Below are 18747 nucleotides of genomic sequence, written 5' to 3' on the forward strand. Positions count from 1 at the left end.
TTAAGGGAAATTAGCACATTCTTGAGAATTCTCCCTAACACCTGCCCCCCCCCACACTAAGGGACAGGAGGATTTAATCCACTCCTGGATGAATCTCCTTACTCCAGTCGGTCAAACATCCTGGAGAGACCATCAGCATTTTGGTGGTGACACCCAGACCTGTGTTCAATGGTAAAATCAAACCCTTGCAGGCTGATTGACCATCTCAGTAGTTTAGGGTTTTCCCATTTCATTTGCATCAACCATCTCAAGGGTTGGTGGTCAGTCTGAATCACAAAAGTAGATCCATACAAGTATGGTATACACTTCTTCAGTGATCACACAATAGCAAAACATTCTCTTTCAATGGTTGCCCACCTTGTCTCGGGTTCCATCAGCTTCCTGCTGATGAAGCAAATGGGGTGCTCCCCTACCTTTCTCATCCAGCTGACTCAGAACTGCACCTATGTCTGTATTTGAAGCATCTGTCTGCACAATGAAGGTTTGGTTGTAGTCAGGAGCTCTTAGGACTGGAGCTTGTTTACCAGTGGTTTAGCCATTTCCCGTTGCGCCCAGGTAGGTGCACCCACACATGTGAGGTAACGTTTTGATCGCGACACCTGTGGGAGCGCGGGAAGGCAGGACATGTGGTTTTGGCGGCGTGTTTCGGTGGGTAGGCAGAGTGAAATGTTCGAAAATTGTGATTTGTTTTGCTACATTTCGGTCTTTGCAAGGGGTTGTGGGTAATACATTCTGGGGCGATTCACGCAAGTTACACCTCTGTGGAGCACCACGGGTATCCTCTTTTTGGAAATGTATGAGGTTCCCTGTTTTCCTTAATGGTTTTGACACCCTAGGCCCAAATGTGTACGTTATCCACAAGAGGAAATTTTCTCAAAATCTGCTCCACCAAAAGACTTGGGGTTACCAGTGGTTTAGCCTTTTCCCTTTGCGCCCATGTAGGTGCACCCACACATGTGATGTACCGTTTTCATTGGGACACCTGTGCGAAAGCGGGGAGGTAGGACATGTGGTGTTGGCCTTGTTTTGGTGGGTGGGCAGAGTGAAATGTCTGAAAAATTAGACTTTTATGCCACATTTCGGACTTTGCCAGGGGTTGTGGGTAACACATTCTGGGCTCATACGCGCAAGTCACACCTCTGTGGATTCCCACAGGTGTCCTCTTTTCGGAAATGCATGGGGTTCCCTGTTTTCCTTGGTGGCTTCCACACACTAAGCCCAAATGTGTAGGTTGTCCACAAGATCAAAATTCCTCAAAAGACTTGGGGTTACCAGTGGTTTAGCCTTTTCCCTTTGCGCCCTGGTAGGTGCACCCACACATGTGAGGTACCGTGTTTTCGTCTGGACAGTCACAAGTCACACCTCTGTGGATTCCCACGGGTGTCCTCTTTTCGGAAATGCAGGGAATCCCTGTTTTCCTTGGTGGCTTTTGACACCCTAGGCCCAAATCTGTAGGTTGTCCACATGAGCACAATTCCTCAAAATCTGCTCTGCCGAAAGACTTGGGGTTACCAGTGGTTTAGCCTTTTTCATCTGCTGAGGGAGGTGCACTCACACATGTGAGGTACCATTTTCCTCGGGACACCTGTGCGAATGCGGGAAGGTACGACATTTGTTGCATGGTGTTCATAACGCTTCGACCTGCACAAGTCACCTACCCTTCAGAAGGTCTGCCTGTGCTCTTTCAAAAAATGTATGCTTGCCCTTCCTCACCACATTTGTTTTCCTTATTTACACATGCTAAGTACGTCTGTTTAGGCTGTAAGCATAAAAATCCTGTGTACCATGGCTCAGTTTTTGGCTTTTGGTGTTGCTTGTTTAGTGAAACATTACGAAAAATGTGTGATTTCCTAAATTGAAGAGTCGGGGGAATGTATCACAGCATAGTTTTTCTCAAAATTCACAGAAGCCATTGCCTTACCAGGCTAACCATGTCCACCACATAACTTTTTCTGTCATTTTCCCAATTTTACCCTACATAGTTGTTGCCTGACATGTGCAAATCACCCCTTTCTGAACTTGGAATTTTCTCTACTTTTCAGAAATGTATGTCTTTCTGTCTTCCCATTCAGCTTTCTAATCCTTCTCTTCCATTCCGTCCATGCATGTCCTATTGGAAAATAAGGACAAAATCGCCTACCTCTCACAAAACGGCAGGCTACCATATCAAAGAACAAGTTACTTACCAACTATAACGTTCTTTCGACTGGATGTTCCTCCCACATATTCCTCATCTTAGATACATCCTTATCTTCAGCTTTGCTGCTTTGGAAAAAAAAAATCTCCACCAGAGGGCGCTCTGCTCGAGTCTGCAGCGTTGATGTCCCTTGGAGGTATCCATCGAGCGTCGACGTCATCCGCAGTATAAATGGCTCGAACCGCGTCCGTTTGCCTCAGTTCTGTTTTTTCGTATATTGTAGTCAATAATTACTAGATAAGGCGTGTCCCTTATCTACGACATATCTCGACATATAGAAACTAAGAGCCCTCTTAGGGTCGAATCTGTGTAATCTTTCTTCCTCCTTACTTGCGTGAGAAGGAGGATAAAATGCAGGCAATGTTATCTTTTGTGACAGGTGAAAATCTGAGACAATTTTCGGTAGAAAAGAGGGTTTGACCTTAAGAACAACTTTATCTTTGTGAAAGATGGTGTGAGGAGGTTTGCTAGAAAGTGCCTGCAACTCACTCACCCTGCGGGCTGAAGTTAATGCCACTATCAGTATTGTTTTTCGAGTAAGGAGCCTTAACAGGCAAGAATGCAATGGCTCAAATGGAATACATGTGAGAAATGTCAACACTAAATGTATATCCCACACAGGTATTTGAAAGGATATTGGAGGAAACGCATTAGTAAGCCCTTTTAAGAACTGTACAATTAAAGGTATCTTGAACTAAGATTCCTCCTCTGAGGAGCGCTTAAAAATGGATAGCGCAGCCAAATGAACTTTTATCGTGCCAACTTGGAGCCCCGAAATTGGCCAAATGTAAAAGAAAAGATAATATTGTAGGAATATTACATTGAAAAGGGTCCATATTTTTATGTCTGCGCCAGTTACTGATCCTGTTCCAACGACACCGGGACAGAGATTTAGTTGCTGGCCTTCTGGTCGAAAGAAAAATCTCCATTACGTCATCCGGAAGGTCCCAATTGTTGTATCTCAGCCTCTCAGAAACCATGCATGAAGGCTGAGTGTCTTGACCTCTGGATGGAGAACCCGACCCTCCTCTCGTGAGAGAAGGTCCTCTCTTTGTGGAAGACGTATTGGAGGGCAGATGGACATGTCTAGAAGGTCCAAGTACCACGGTCTCCTTGCCCAATCCGGGACAATTAGGATCATGGATTTCCCAAACTTTCTTAACCTCCTGATTACTTGAAGAATCACGGGGACTGGAGGAAATGCGTACAGAAGTGGAAATTCACAGTCCACCACAAACGCGTCTCCTAGAGCTCCGCTTGGGGGTAATTCCCTTGAGCATTACAGTTCGCCCTTCCGGTTGGCACCGGTCGCAAACAGATCCACTTGTGGGGTTCCCCAAAGTGCAAAGATCTTTTGAAGGACTTCCTGAGCTAGTTCCCATTCGTGGGATACTATTGTCTGCCTGCACAGAGCGTCCGCCGCCGTGTTCTGCTCTCCGGCTAGGTGAATTGCTGTTAGAGATATTCTTTCATGTATTGCCCAGAACCAGAGCTGCATTGCCTCTCTGCACAGAGGTAGTGACCCTACGCCTCCTCTTTTGCTGAGGTAGTACATGGCCACTGTGTTGTCCGTCATTATCATGACATTTTTTGCCTTACAGAGGGCAGAAAGGCCTTCAGCGCTAGTCTGATTGCCCTCAGCTCCAAAAAGTTGATGTGTAGTTTGGACTTTGATGGAGACCAACGACTACTGATTGTCAGTTTGTTGGTGTGGGCTCCCCACCCTGTGAGTTAGGCGTCCGTCACTACCGTTATCTCTGGCCATGGTTGCCAAAAAGATTCTCCTTTGAGGATATGTTCGTTGCAAGGCCACCTTCGCAGATCTTGTGCCACTCTGGTCAGAACTTGCAGAAGATGTGACATCTCCCCTGAAAATTGGGACCATTGAGTCCTGCGGGCCCACTGTAGGGATCTTATCCTCAATCTGGCCTCTGGCACCAGAAAAATGCAGGATGTCATAAGACCGAGCAACCTTAGGAAATCGAAGGCCGGAAGATGCTGGACATTTTGGAACTTTGTTACCATCTGCAGAATGTTGTGAGCTCGCTCTTCGGGAGGCGAGGCTTTGCCCAAGAAAGTATCCAGGACTGCTCCGATAAATTGGAGTTTCTGTGATGGTATCATATATGACTTCTTGAGATTCAGAGAGAAGCCCAGTCTGTGTAGGAAGCGGCAGGTCTTGCTTAGATGTTCCTGGGCTTGTTCTGGAGAACGTGCCCTGATTAACCAGTCATCCAGGTAGGGGTTAACGTGAATTCCCCCTCTCCTGAGACTCGCTGCCACTACCGCCATCAGCTTGGTGAAAACTCTTGGGCAGAGATCAACCCAAATGGCAGAACTCAAAACTGATAGTGAGAGTTGCCAATCGCAAACCTCAGGTACTTTCTGTGCTTGAGATGGATTGGCACATGAAAGTAAGCATCCAGAAGGTCCAATGGTACCAACCAGTCCTGGAGTTGGAAAGCCTGAAGGATCTGAGAAAGGGTAACCATCTTGAACTTGTCCTTCCTGAGGAACTTGTTCAAGCTTCTAAAGTCCAAGTTAGGTATCAATCCTCTGTCCTTCTTTGGGATAACAAAGTTTGGGGAGTACCAACCCTTGTTCATCTCCGCTACAGGTACATGTTCTATTGCACCTTTCTCTAGCAGGGTTAAAATTTCCTGCAACAGGAACGGGTCGGGAATTTTGGCAGAATTGTATCCCGGAGGGTGATTCTGAGGTTTCTTCTGAAAGGGAAGGCAGTAACCTTGGGATACTGTTTCCAGTGCCCAAGCATCTGAAGTAATGCCCCACCATTCTTCCAGATGCTGAGAGATTCTGCCTCCCACTGAGGTCTTGTGGGTCAAAACCTCAGAGTGGGTTTGTGGCAGCGGCAGAAGCAGCTGATGGGACAGTTGCAGCTGCTGGGGCAAATCTAGCACCTATTCATTTCCCCCAAGGATATTTCCTTTGCTCTCTTTGACTAGCCTGTCCCCTTCCTTTTCCAAATGAGGAATCAAATCGAAAGGCACGACCCCCTCCAGGAAGATGAGCCTGTGGAGGGCCGTTGTTGAGGTTGTCGTATTGCAGCACTAAGTGACTTTGCTGCCGCTTTAGAAGTCTGCAGCTTCTACAAACTTTCATCCGCCTTGCTGCCGAACAACCTTAAGCAGTCAAATGGCATATTGAGAAGTCTGGCCTGCACATCCGGAACAAAACCTGACTTTCTCAGCCACACGAATCTGCATAGCACAGTACTAATGCCATGGACCTACTGATGCTGTCAGCAGTGTCAAAACCTGATTGGAGGCATTCCCCCATAGCCTCCTTTCCATCCTTAACTATGGCTAGGAAAGCTTCCCGTTCCTCACCATCAGGGATATGTTCAGCTGCCGCTGTCATACAGTCCCACAGGGTGTATGTAAATCTTGCAAGGGTGCAAGTTACATTTGTAGATTTCAATGCCATGCTTCCTGGAGAAAAAATCTAACGGGACCATGCATCCATTTTTTTATCATCCCTGCCCGGGGGAATTGTAGGGCATGCTACATTCCTAGTAGATGTGGCCGCCTAAACCGCTAGACTTTCAGGTGATGGATGTTTCCTTAAATATTCAGGGTCTGAAGAAGAGGGCCTGTATTTAGATGTGAATTTCTTACTGACTGCAGGAGCTGACTCATGCTGACCCATGCAGTACTCACCTTCCTTTGCAAAGCTATGTGAAAAGGAAGTATGGGGTCTTGTTGGGGTCCCCCCGAAAGGATGTCTGTCATGCCATCCTCTTGGTAAGTAGGGGAATTTCTGTTCATCCCATAAAATCTGTTGCCCAACTCATTAATCTCCTGTATCCTGCATCTGCATGATCGGCAGGGTCAGGTTTTTCAAACTCATACTCTGGAGATATGTCCGGACCACTTGCTGTCTGTAAGCACTCATATAGGTCTGCCATTTTTGAATGAGGGTCAATCAACCCCTTAGGAACTTCCTTGTTCCAAACTTTACACCAGCCGGTGAAACATACTCCACCTCTGAGGATTTTTCCTCATAAATAGAGGACATGGATTTGAAAAAATCCTGTATTTTCCGGATGAAAAATCTTCTCCGGTGGCATAGACTTTGTCTTCGACATAGAAGTCGATTTAGTGATAGGAATTAACGAAGCATCGGCAAAGGTGTCAATTGCGTCAACGTTATCGGTAACGGCTTCGATACAGTCGAAGGAAACTTCGATATCGTCGAAGGAGTTTTCGACGCCGTCAAAGGAACCCTCGACACCGTCAAAGGAACCCTCAACACCGTCAAAGGAGTACTCGATTTAAGAGTATTCCAGTGGCCTGACGACATCTTGGTCTCCGGCGTCTTAAAACAAAGGCTTTGAGGAAACCTTCGATGACGATTTTAATGGCAGATGAGTATCTGACACCATTTTGTCGAGTATTGACTCAGGGTTTTGCAGTGGTAGGCCTTTCTTGTGAGGCATCGGGGAGGATTCCTTCGACGATGCCCTCGCAATTTTTCATCTGATCTTTTTGTCTTAGATCTTCTCCTGTCACTTTTAGTATGAGCAGGGACATGGCTTTCACTAGACTTTTTTGAGGGGGTCTGGACAGCATTCTCAAAGATTTTTAACATTGAGGCTCTGAAGGCATCCCACTTCTTCGGGGAATCATGTTTAGAAGGGCAGGTGATAACCTCTTCTGAAGACGTCGAAAAAGAGGAAGAGGGAGACAAGTGTCGCCTTTTCTTTGACTTTTTAGAAGAAGAAGACAACTTCCAAGATCTACTCCTCGACCTTGATTTCTTCGTTTTGTGACGTCTTTCATTAGACTCAGCCGAGCCTTTCTTCCTTCTTGAAGAAGACTTTGAGGACTCCTCCCCCACCGCTAGTTTACCTCCACGTTCCTTTATAGCTTTATCGGTCATCGCCTGACAGGAACCACACTCGTCTATCTGATGGTCGGGACCGAGACACCAGAGGCAATTTCGATGGGGATCTGTTATCGACATCTTCTTCCTGAATTTCTGACATTTCTTGAAGCCAGTTTTAGGCGTGTAAGGGTTCGATGACGAATACATTTTCGATAACTGAAGCGCCGTTTTCTTGTATACGAAGCGAAAGCTATTGGAAAAACACAACTGAAGCCAACGGACGTGGCTCGAGCCATTTATACTGCGGATGACATTGACGCTCGAAGGATACTGCCGAGGGACAACGACGCTGCAAACTCGAGCAGAGCAGGAACACTGAAGGTAAGGATATATCTAAGATGAGGAATACGTGGGAGGACACAATCCATTCGAAATATGTTTTTTTGGTTTCCACTCAAACTGTTCTTGAAAGCCTGGAAAATTTGGAATTTAGCACAGCAAACCATTTGTTCCTAGCACTTGCAAGGAAATAACCACATGTTTCTTTGTACATCATTTTATTGGCATTTTCTGGAAAAAAACAAAATTGTTTATTACTTATTATGTTTATTTGTTTTATTATTTATAATGCGCGCCAGACCCTGGGGGTATCGGGGCGCAAAAGCAACAAGAAAACGTTCAGCTTTGGTTACATTGCTTTACAGTTATATACAAAATATACAGATTATTTACAAACAGAATAAAGGCATAGACGGAGCGGACAAAGAATAGTCGCGTCTGGGGCAGTCAAATGTTAGCAGTCATTTTCCTTGATCCAGTGGATGAGCTTGTGCCTAAAGTGTGGGTATGACTGATCTACCCTTAGGGCTGGAGGAAGGGAGTTCCAGTGTTGGGCAGGTTTTACCGGGAAGCTGCTTCCTCCGGTTTTGACACGTTTGAATCTATGCACAGTCAAGAGGTTGGAGTTGGCAGTTCCAGTAGGGCGGTTGGAGGGCTGTCTCTTGAATCTGTTTATGAGGTATTGTGGGGCAGCGTTATTTGTGTGTGAATGAGGCTACTTTTAGTGAAATTCTGTCTTTTGTGGTGAGCCAGTTGTTAGATCTCCTTATGTCGGAGATAAGAGCTTTTTTAGGAATACTCAGTGCTGCTCTGAGAGCATTATTTTGTAGGATCTGGATTTTGTTGGTGATCTATTTGTTGTTCCCTAGATATAGGGCGTTACAATAATCCAGTTTTTACAAAATTAAGGCTCTTGCGAGGGTGGTGCAGCTGTTGGTGGAGAGGAAAGGCTTGGCTGCTCTGATTAGTTGGCATGTGTAGGCGGTAGAGGAGGCCATGGAGTTGGCATGTCCGTTGAATGCAAGGGTCGCGTCTAGGTAAAAGCCTAAGATTTTGACTTCTTTGGATACTTTGATGGTATAACCATCTATGATAAAGTTGGTGTAGTTATGGCCAAGTTTGTTGATGTTGGAGGATTATGAGTTCCGTCTCGTCATCATTCAAGCATAGACCATTCCAGGCCATCCATGCCTGGATGATGAGATACACTCGGTTCACCAAGGCCAAATCCTTGTCGTAGTCTCCCGTCAACGGTATGAGGATCTGGGTATCATCAGCATAGTTGGTGTAGGTGATACCAAGACCATCGAGATCATCGAAAAGGGGCTTCGTGAATATGTTGTACAGGGTAGGGGAAACACATGATCCTTGGGGCACTCGACACATGATCCTTGGGGCACTCAATGGGTATGGGGTCGGAGGACGAGAAACCGTGCATGGTCCTATTGTTTAGGAATGATTGTATCCGTCCTATCGCTTCTTGTGAGAAATGAACGGCTGAGTCCAGGTGGTTACAGAGGATTTTGTGGTCTACTAAATCAAACGCTGCTGATAGGTCGAGGAGTAGTAGTAATGCTGCTTTGCCATTGTCTCTAAGTGTGTCGATTTGTGCCTTAAGGTCGATTAGCGCTGTCTCAGTCCCGTGTTGGAGTCTGAAACTGGATTGTCGGACTCCTAGGAGATGATTTTGTTCTAAGAATTGTTGTATTTGAAGGTATGCTACCTTGTCTATAATTTTAAGTAGGAAGGGGACTGTGGTGATGGGTCTGTAATTAGTGGGTATGGATGGGTCCAGTGTTTGCTTTTTGATTAATGGAAGAACCCATGACTCTGAGGTTGCTAGGGATGATACCAGTGGAGAAGGAGGAGTTAATGAGCTTCAAGATAAATGTGATAAGTCTCTGGCTGCGTCCTTTATGATTTGGGCTGGGCATGTGTCACCTTGGCAGTTCGATGGTTTGAGGATGACTGACTTTTTCAACCTCTAAAATGATTACTTTAGAGGAGTTAAAGCAGAGTGACAGTTTTTTTAAGGTTTTGGAGTGGGAGAGGATGTGCTGGCTACAGGGATTGAGTGGTAGAGGATTTATTTTTTGTTGGAAATCTTGACTTGGAGGTCAGCTACTTTATTGGAAAGGGCATTTTGGATGCTGGTGCACCAAACGTTATCCTTCACGCAGGTGTCCGGAACTGGGATGAGAGTTTCCAGTTCTTTAGAGATAGTCAACAGTTCTTTTATATTTGAGTTTGCTTGGGAGATTCTTTGGTTGTAGGAGTCTTGTTTAGCAAGTACAATTTCTTTCTTATAGAGGGAGGTTATCTTGGTAAGGTTGGTCTTGTCATCTGTAGGAGATTGTCTCCATATCTGTTCACTTTTGCGTTTTTGAAGTCTAAGTGATTTCAGGTGCGGTGAGAGTCAGGTGTTCAAGTGCCTTTTGGGTTTGCTCTTTCTGAGTTTGAGTGGAGCTATGGAATCTAGTGGTGAGGTCATTATTTTGTTCTACTCATCGACAAGGGTGTGGGGATCAGTGGAAACTGGTAGTGAGTTCAGGGTCGGTAGAATGAGGGGGACAAGTTTTTCGGCCGTAATGTTTCTTTGGTTCCTGGTGGGAATGCTGGGGGCTAGTGAGTTGTTCAGTTGCGTGGGTGATATGGCCTCAAGAGAGAAGGTTATGAGTAAATGATCAGACCACGGTTGAGGAGATATGGAAGTGATGGATGCATGGCAGTTGAAGTCAGCAACCCAATCGAGAGTTCTCCCTTTGTTATGAGTAGGTAAGGTCACTTTTTGATTGAACCCTCGTTCTGCCAGGGAGTCAGCAATGTGTGCGGCATGCTGGTCTTTGGAGTCACTAAACCCCAGGTTGAGGTCACCTAGAAGAAGGCAATGGGATGTGTTTTTTAAATTATCAGAAAGGATGGTAGTATCCCTTTTGGTTATTTCCTCCCACCCCCATACAGCAAACTATGATTCCTTGGTGGCGTTACAACCACCTACATGTGGGGGAAAAAGGGACCAAATTTGTCCGAGATATCTCATGTAACAAAAAAGTTACAAGGGATTGAATGGCGACACACTGACATCACCAAAAAATACCTTGGCACTGGGGGAAGGGGGAAACCCCATGGCAGTTAAGTGGTTAAACATTCAGACTAGCATGTTCCAATTAAAGGAAACTCACAAGAATGGAAGTTCTGGTGGGGGTTGCCGCTATTGAGCATGCACGGGTCAGGACATGCCCTGCTTGAGCTCCGTCCAGGCCTACAACATCCTGATTTAAATCTACCCGACCCGACAAGCTGAACTGCTTAAAAAAAAGCATTCTTTCACCTGCTGAGGCTGTCCTGAGCTCCCGCTTCTTTCCCGGCCCATGTCGAGGTGGTGAATCGCTTCAGGCGCAGCGGTCCCATTCCAGGCCGGTGTGGATCTGCCATTTTGGGCAGGCAACCCTTCAGAGCCGCGCTACTGCTGCAATACTGGGAGCGTCGCTAGCAACAGACATTGCCAGGGGCTGGGACCACTGGGGGCCTACACCCGTGTACCCGAGGCGCCTGAACTGGAGACAGAATCCTATGACTGTCCAAATGCGGAACTCAAGGCTTGGTGGGGTCTGTGATACTCCCTGTTGAAGGGGGATCTCCTACCAAACTGGACATTGTGCATCTATACCTCTTCGCAGCTTAACTTTTTCTGTGGCTGGTGTGCACTCTTTGTGCCTGGAGTGACATTTTCCTGCTAAAGGCTGCAGGACCTTTCCCCACCACACCCCTTGTTACTGGCATCTATTGTATAGGATACGGCCTGACTGGCAAGGGGCGGCGGAAGGAGACGGCCACAGCAACGGAGCTCGTTCGGTGATCACACTCTCCCTGCCCACCCCCCATCTGCGATGACCCGTGCAGGGGCCAATTGGGCCATGCGCTGCACCCTTGCCCATTTCGGCGATACTGCACAACTCATCTGTGCTGCGTGGCTCCCATCTGCCTTTGACCTGGTTTGGGGCAAACAGATATCATCCCATTCGGAGACGGTGACCTGCTGAATAACGTGTCAGCGAGTCGCGGGCGCCATTTTTACTTCCAAGATGGCACCCAATGTTACTCCTGGATGTTTACGCAACAGTCTAGTCTCTGGCTCATTCGACGACACTGCAGATTCTTAGTCAGATGCTGCTGGAGCTCGGCGCATGTCACCGCTGGTATCCTGGTACCTAGCCTAGCGCTTACCTTCCTTCCTTGTTACTGTTCCTTGCCTCCATTCCTCCTTTCTTCCTCCTGGCTCTTGTGTGCTTCCTTCTTCATGGTCTCCTTGTCCCTGCCTTCATCCAGCCGTGTTCTTCAAGCTGCTGCTGCGGGTCATGCTGCAGTTTTTTTCCATTTTGAGAGTTTTCCTGGTTTTGGCAGTTTTCTAGGGGTCCCCTTGCCTGAGTGTTTCATACCTCAGTCAGGGTGGCGTCTGGGGAGGCGTGCCTTTTAATCCATGAGACCTGCACCAAACAGAAACCATGTAAGGAGAAAAAGCTAAGTAAATCAACTCGCAAGAAAACACAGGTGAGCCACGCTTCTGAAAGTTCAGATTCTAAGAGTTTGAGACACCCAAAGACCCCAGAACCTGTGGATATGGATACTTCCCTTCAATACCTCCTATGTATTATGCAGGAGCCATCTACTGAAGTACAGAACCTCAAGGCAGTGAATTCCTCCCATTAACAACTGGTCCTGCCGCAGGATGTCCTTGCCCAAGGTGGCTCAACAATGGGAGGAGCCTTGGACAAATATGACGGATCCCCAAAAAAGCTTTGTGCATTTCTTGACTCATGTATGGTCCATTTCACTTTCAAACCCATCTTTTACTCCCCCGATAGTGCTAAGGTTGGGCTTTTCATCCCCTAATGCCCTTTCTTGGGCCACTCCTTTCTTTGCCACAGAAGGCCCCCAGTTAGACGAATATGCTGAATTTATTATCTCTTTTAAGGCCATGTTTGATAGACCTGACATGGTCTTTTCAGCCCGAGAGAAGCTGCTCGAATTCCAACTAGGGTCCCTCGACATGCTGTCCTATGTAACCCGCATTAAGCAGTTAACAAAGGAGGAAGATTGGTCGGCCCATGCCAGTTTCACTCTTTTTTCAGAAGGGTTTAAATGACGAAATCAAGAACTAGTTGACTCAGGTTGCTAGCCCTGATTCCTTTCAGGCTTTATTGGATATGGCCATGCAGATCGATTTCAGATTGCAAGAAAGAAAGGCTGAGAAGAGAAAGACTCGCACATCGACTTCGAGACGCACACTAGTTTACCCAACACCTAGAGAACCAACCTCAACTTCTTCCAGAGATCCTGGCCCATGCAGATGGGCTCTTTTTTGTGATCACTTACTGCTGAAGAAAGGAGTAGACGCATAGAGATGGGACTTTTCTTGTATTGCGCATTGTGCATCTCCGAAGCACATACTTCGCAATTGTCCAATTGTACCTCCTCAGCGTTCGGGAAACGCTGCCTCCCGTTCCTAAGTGGAGATGAGAAACGGAAGGATGACTGTTGCTCCTTTTTTTCCGCCAGCCTTGGACCCCTGGTAGTTCTTCTTTGGTGGTCTTGTAGGTGCCCTTGCAGTCTGATCAAGGGATTCCACTGGCTGTGCATGCCCTGGTAGACTGCAGTGCCATGGGATTGTTCCTGGAAGATGAATGGGCATGCAGTCATCAAATACCTCGAGAAAACAAGGAACAAGCCTAAACTGTCGAAGGAATTGATGGCAGTCCCTTGTCATCCGGGTCGATTACCCAACGGTCCTGCAATGTACAGACATTATTTTCTTAGGGTGTGTCATGTAACCAATCAAAACTGCAGAGCCCAACTTCCATTATTCGCTCAAAAGCGATTCTTACTGAATAACCATAAGACATGTTTCAAATATAAAATTATGGACATTCTTATGTTCCATAATGCTTTTTGCTTTTATGCAAATCACCAGGATTGGGTTCTATGAAGAGATTCTATATTGAGTGACCTAGCCTGTGGCCAGACCCCCTCAACCCACCCCCGCATCCTCACAGCCCCACCCCTCCAATGACAAGAGGGTTCCCCTAATAAATGTTTTCCATTTCCAGCACTGGTTTCAGTTTATGGTAAGGGAGGCACCTTGAACCTGCATATGTTAATACAAAAGACAAATGGAACAAATTACTTACCTGTAACTCCTGTTCTTCGGAATGGGTCTGGCATGGATTCACATGTTGATGAATATTCCCTGTCATCAGGCTGGGAATCCTCAGTAAAAGAAAAAACTGTTTCGTTTTAGCATGAAAACTGTATTTTACTCTATAACCAATCACCACCCTTGTAGCGTGGAAAGACAAGTACGGCTACTTGCAAGAGAGGGCCTGGATCTCCCCGGCCCACCTGGCCTAGTGAATGGCCGCCAAAAAAAGCTGTGTTCCACAATAGAAACTTTAAAGGGGCCTTATGCATTGGTTCAAAAGTGGCCCGTTAAGCTTAGACAAAATGACGTTGAGCTCCCAAGCCGGAGCAGGAGGCCTCACCAGTGGAAAAGTCCTGAAGAGGCCTTTGAGGAACTCTTTCACGAGCCTGTGCGACCATAGAGATGGTTTACCAGGAACCCTGGTGTAACAGGATATGGCAGCTAGATGCATCTTGATTGAGGCATGAGCCAGGCCAGTCTTGGCCAGGTAAAGCAGATACTGGTGGAGCGACGAGTAGCGTCTGTGTGTTGATCACACTTAGCAGGAGCAGAATTGGAGGAAAGGCGTACAGGAAGAGCCCCTCCCATCGGAAAGGGAAGGCATCCCCCAGGTTCCCCAGCTGAAGGAACCTGCTGGCGAACATCTGGCACTTGCAGTTGGTTGCCATCCCGACTTGCTGAAGAGACAAGTTACTTGCACTTTCTGAAGCACCCATTCGTAGCAGGACCGCAGCTCCCTGCTCAGCGAGTCTGCAATGGTGTTCTTGAAGCCTGCCAGGTGAAAGGGTGTGAGGAACATGCCCTGAAGGATGGTCCTGTGCCACAGAATCTGAGCCTCCTGGGACAGCGCTGGAGAGAGCATACCACCCTGCTTCCGAATCTAGTATATGGTGGTGGTGTTGTCTGTGATGATGCGCACCACTTTTCCCTTCAGCTGAGGTAGGAATGACTTGAGGGCCCAGGAGACTGCCCGAAGTTCCAGGATGTTGATTTGGAGGTTCTTCTCTTCCGGGAGCCAGAGGGCCCTGGCATGAGACTGTCTGGTGTGGGCCCTACAGGGAGGTGCCTATGGTCACTGTGGCCTTGAATGGAGGGGTCTGGAAAGAAGCCCGTTTCCTGAAATGTGGGCATGTCCCCCACCATCAAAGACCTTTTCGGAACACCTGGTTGAGAACGACCTTGTCCGTCTGTGTGCCCGTGATCTGCAGCCCCTGTGCATCCAGAAACCCTGAAGAGGTCTCATCTGCAGTCTGCACAGCAGGACGAGGTGGATGCAGGAGGACATCATGCCCAACGATGACTTGATGGCTCGAACTGTTGCGTTCTGAGCAGATGAGAGGTGCTGCACTTTCCCCAGGATTGCCGTCAACATCTCCTGCGAGGGGGTCGTCAAGCATGCATGCGAGTCTGTTGAGGAACGCAGCATTCTGCGATAGCTCCACGCAAGACTTCATATAGTTTATGGAGAATCCGAGACCCTTCCGAGGTAAAACGGTCTCTGTGTTGTGCTGGATTGCCAGCACATGGGAGTACGAGCGAATCAAGCAGTCATCTAGATAAGGGATCCCCTTGAGGTGCAGATGTGGTGCCACCAGAGACAAACATTTCGTGAACACCCTTGGTGCTGACTTCAGACCGTAGGGCAGGGCCTTGAACTGATAGTGTCGTCCCTGGACCATGAACCGTAGGAACTTTCAATGTTTTGGGTGGATGGGGATGTGAAAGCAGACATCCCCCAGCTCCAAGATTGCAAGGAAATCCCGTTCCTCCCGCTGGCCGGGCACGTGCTATAACGTCACTACTGAAACTGAACTGGTTACCTGGCTACCCTCTGATCTCAGGCCAATGTCCCCTGCCCGCCAGTTGCATACCTGCACTGCCGCCCTGGCAACCCTTGCACTCAGGGACTGTTTCTGTATCCCTAAAGCCCCCTACCAGAACTTGACATCTGATGTCTGCACTTACCCTTGCACTTGCCACCAGCTGTTTATTGTCTTTATTTATTTTACTGTTATTTTATGTACTGCTCTGCCCCGTCCCGTTTGCACTTTTCCCTTCCCCCCTCCCTTTACTTGTGCGATCTCAATTTCACCTGGCCTAGTAAGATCGTTGACTCTCGTTTTCACTCTGTTCTGTTCCCCTCCCTTGCCTCATCACGCCTTGAAACACTTCTGTATAGGCGTGTTATAAATGCAACATCATATCATATCCTGAAATTCTGGGATTTCAAGCATTTGTTGAGGTGTCTTAAGTCTAGGATTGACCGCCACGCTTCTGACTTCTTTCATACCAGAACATATCTGGAGTACACTCCAGAGCCCCGGAAGCACCGGGGGACCGGCCTTATCGCCCTCTTTTTTAACAGCTGGGCCATGTAGATTTCCTAACACGCCACCGGAGGAATGCGAGGACATCTTTGTTGGAATTCCAAGGTGTGGCCCTGATGAAAAACGTCCAGAACCCATTTGTCTGTGGTGATGGTCTTCCACTTGTCGACAGAGTTTGCTAGTTGGCTGCCCATTGGGGTGCGAAAGCAGGGGCCGGATCCGTGCCCGGTTCAGGCCTGCTTCGGCTTCTGCATCCTGGCCTATGGGCAATAATGACACTGCCCTCTGCTGCCAAAGGCTTCCGAGAGCCCTCTGTAGGCCTCCTGGGGTGTAGAGCGGGAAGGCTGATGATAGGGTGCAGAGTATGCCTTGGATGATTTGTCTGATTTCCCTCTTGATTTGATTTGCATTTGTAATGCGTCGGAGCCCACAGGCATCAGGACGCAGGAACGAAAGGAAGGTAATCTTCTCTGTCTCAATGTCCACAAGGACCGTGCAGTCTCTGTGTTGGTCTTAATCGATTGGAGCGTCTCGTCCATCGCCTTTCCGAACAAACTGTTCCCGTCAAAAGGCATATCCACCACCTGAAGTCGGTAGCCTTTAGCAACCTTGGCGTTGCAGGGCTACTCTGCTGCCCATCTGGCGGAAGCCAGAGTCTGCAATGTCCAGTAACACCCGGATGGCATGGTCCAAGGTAACCTCACCCTGTAGGAATAGGGCCAGAGGATCAGCCTTCTTGTTCTCTGGCAGGATGTCCAGGATCGGGCCGAGCTTGTACCACAGTTCCCGAACATACTGAGACAGGATGGCCAGGGCGTTCTGATATGATATGGCATTTATAATGTGCCTGTACGCAAGTAGTTGGCGGCTTTGATGGTGGAAGCCGCAGTGTAAATGATGCACTTCCCCACCGCATCCAGCTTTTTCACCTCCTGGTCCAGAGGCACCATGGACGAGGATGATTGGTTCGCTGAGCGCTTCCTGGAGGCGGCAGACACCACAGAGTCTGGAGAAGGCTGCGATAGCAGGCACCTGGGCACTGAGTCTGGCACTCTATATTTATTCTCCAGCCATCTCCTTTGGGAGGTGCAGTGTTCGGCTTCTTCAGCAGCTTCAACCCTTCCTCCCAAACATCATCCAGAAGTGGAATCGACATGACCGTCTTCTGTGAAGACTCCCGGCACTGACAAATCAGCCCTTCCTTCTTTTTTTCTTCTGGGACCAATTTGAACAGGGAGGAAGCCCTTGGCAGTACCTTATGAAAAGAGCCCACCTCATCAGGGGGCAGAGCCCTGGCAGGTTGATCTGTGTCCATTAGCTCACCATCAGCAGGCACATAATCGTCATACTCGTATGGGTCGATGCTGTACATGCCTGTGTCGGTATGCATGGGCACTTCCCTCACCCAAGTTAACGATCTCTGTGGTGGTGCTGGCATCGGCACCGCCGGCCAGCACGTCGGCCTTGATGGACTTGGCAGTCGCCTTGGCTTGGCAGGGCTTCATGAGCGCCTTGATCTTGTAGGGCTGGTCCTGAGAGAACTCCTCACTGGAGGTCTGGTAGGCTACAGACCAGACCAGAAATCAGGAGTTGGCTAAGGCGTGACTGGGATCACACATGCCGGTTCTGGGCTGAAACGTGGGTCAAAGGGCAGATCCGGCTCCCCCCTCAGTGATCCTTCCTGGGATATGGGACTGAGGCCTCCCTCATGATACGAATAGTAACCTTCGAGAAGAAGATAGTCGTCGGAGCTGGTGTATACTCGTCGTGATGGGGCCAGGGACTTCTTCGCGGAAAGGTACACCCCCACCGACAGGCTCACTGTGGATGGTGATGGAGACGATGAACGTGTTCTTCCCAAATTGGGTCCCACAGACTCCCAACACTGAAATGTGCAGTAAAAATCTGAAGATGACCACCGGGCGGAACTTAGAGAAATGACTTTCGTGGGATGGGGGCAGTATGACTCAAAGGACAATGATTGGTTATAGAGTAAAATACAGTTTTCAGGGTAAAGCAAAACAGTTTTTTCTTTTACCGAGGATTCCCAGCCTGACGATGTGGAATATTTATGAGCATGTGAATCCATGCCAGTCCCTTTTTGTTGGTTCATTTTGAGCATCTCTCTCATGCTCATCTCTCGCATGTCCCGGGAGGATAGCTCAGCAGCAACGTGCTTGCCTTGGAAGCAAGACGACACGCATTAGAAACCTCTGGGTATTTAAGCGTGTTATAAATGTTATGTTAAAGGTATTTGTACCGCGCACCGTCACCAACGGAATTGGTCCTCATGCGCTCAGGCGGATCTGTAAACGAGAAGGTGGGATGGGTTAGTAAGGTGTACAGGGAGTAGGATAGTGAGAGGAGTGGTGTACTGTTGGCAGCTTCAACTCGGCAGACACCGGGTGATGAGCTTTGGTGCGAGAATTGGATCGGTGTCAGTCCGCGTGTGCTGTTGGTGCAGTTTATGTGTTGTTGCGGTGTGGTGACGTGCATGCAGCTTGTTGTGCGAGAGATGGTTGTGTGAGTTTTGTGAGTGAGAAAAGTATACAGAGAGTTTGAGCTTATATTGGTTAGAGGGCTATATGACATTTAACATGCTAACATTCACAGTTCTGTCTAAGTGTAGCATTTGCTGACCTACATAATTCTGCCTAAGTGTGGCATTCGCTAACCTTCATAATATTATCTAGATACGGTGCAGGCTAATGTTCTCAATTCTAAGTGTGGCACATGCCAACATTCGAGTTCCGTCTAGGTGTGGCATATGCTAACATTCACAATCCTATCTAGATGCGGCGCAGGCCAATGTTCTCAATTCTAAGTGTGGCACATGC

Source organism: Ambystoma mexicanum, chromosome 1p, assembly GCF_040938575.1.
Source record: "Ambystoma mexicanum isolate Mex_15411 chromosome 1p, UKY_AmexF1_1, whole genome shotgun sequence".
NCBI classification, from domain to species: Eukaryota; Metazoa; Chordata; class Amphibia; order Caudata; family Ambystomatidae; genus Ambystoma; species Ambystoma mexicanum.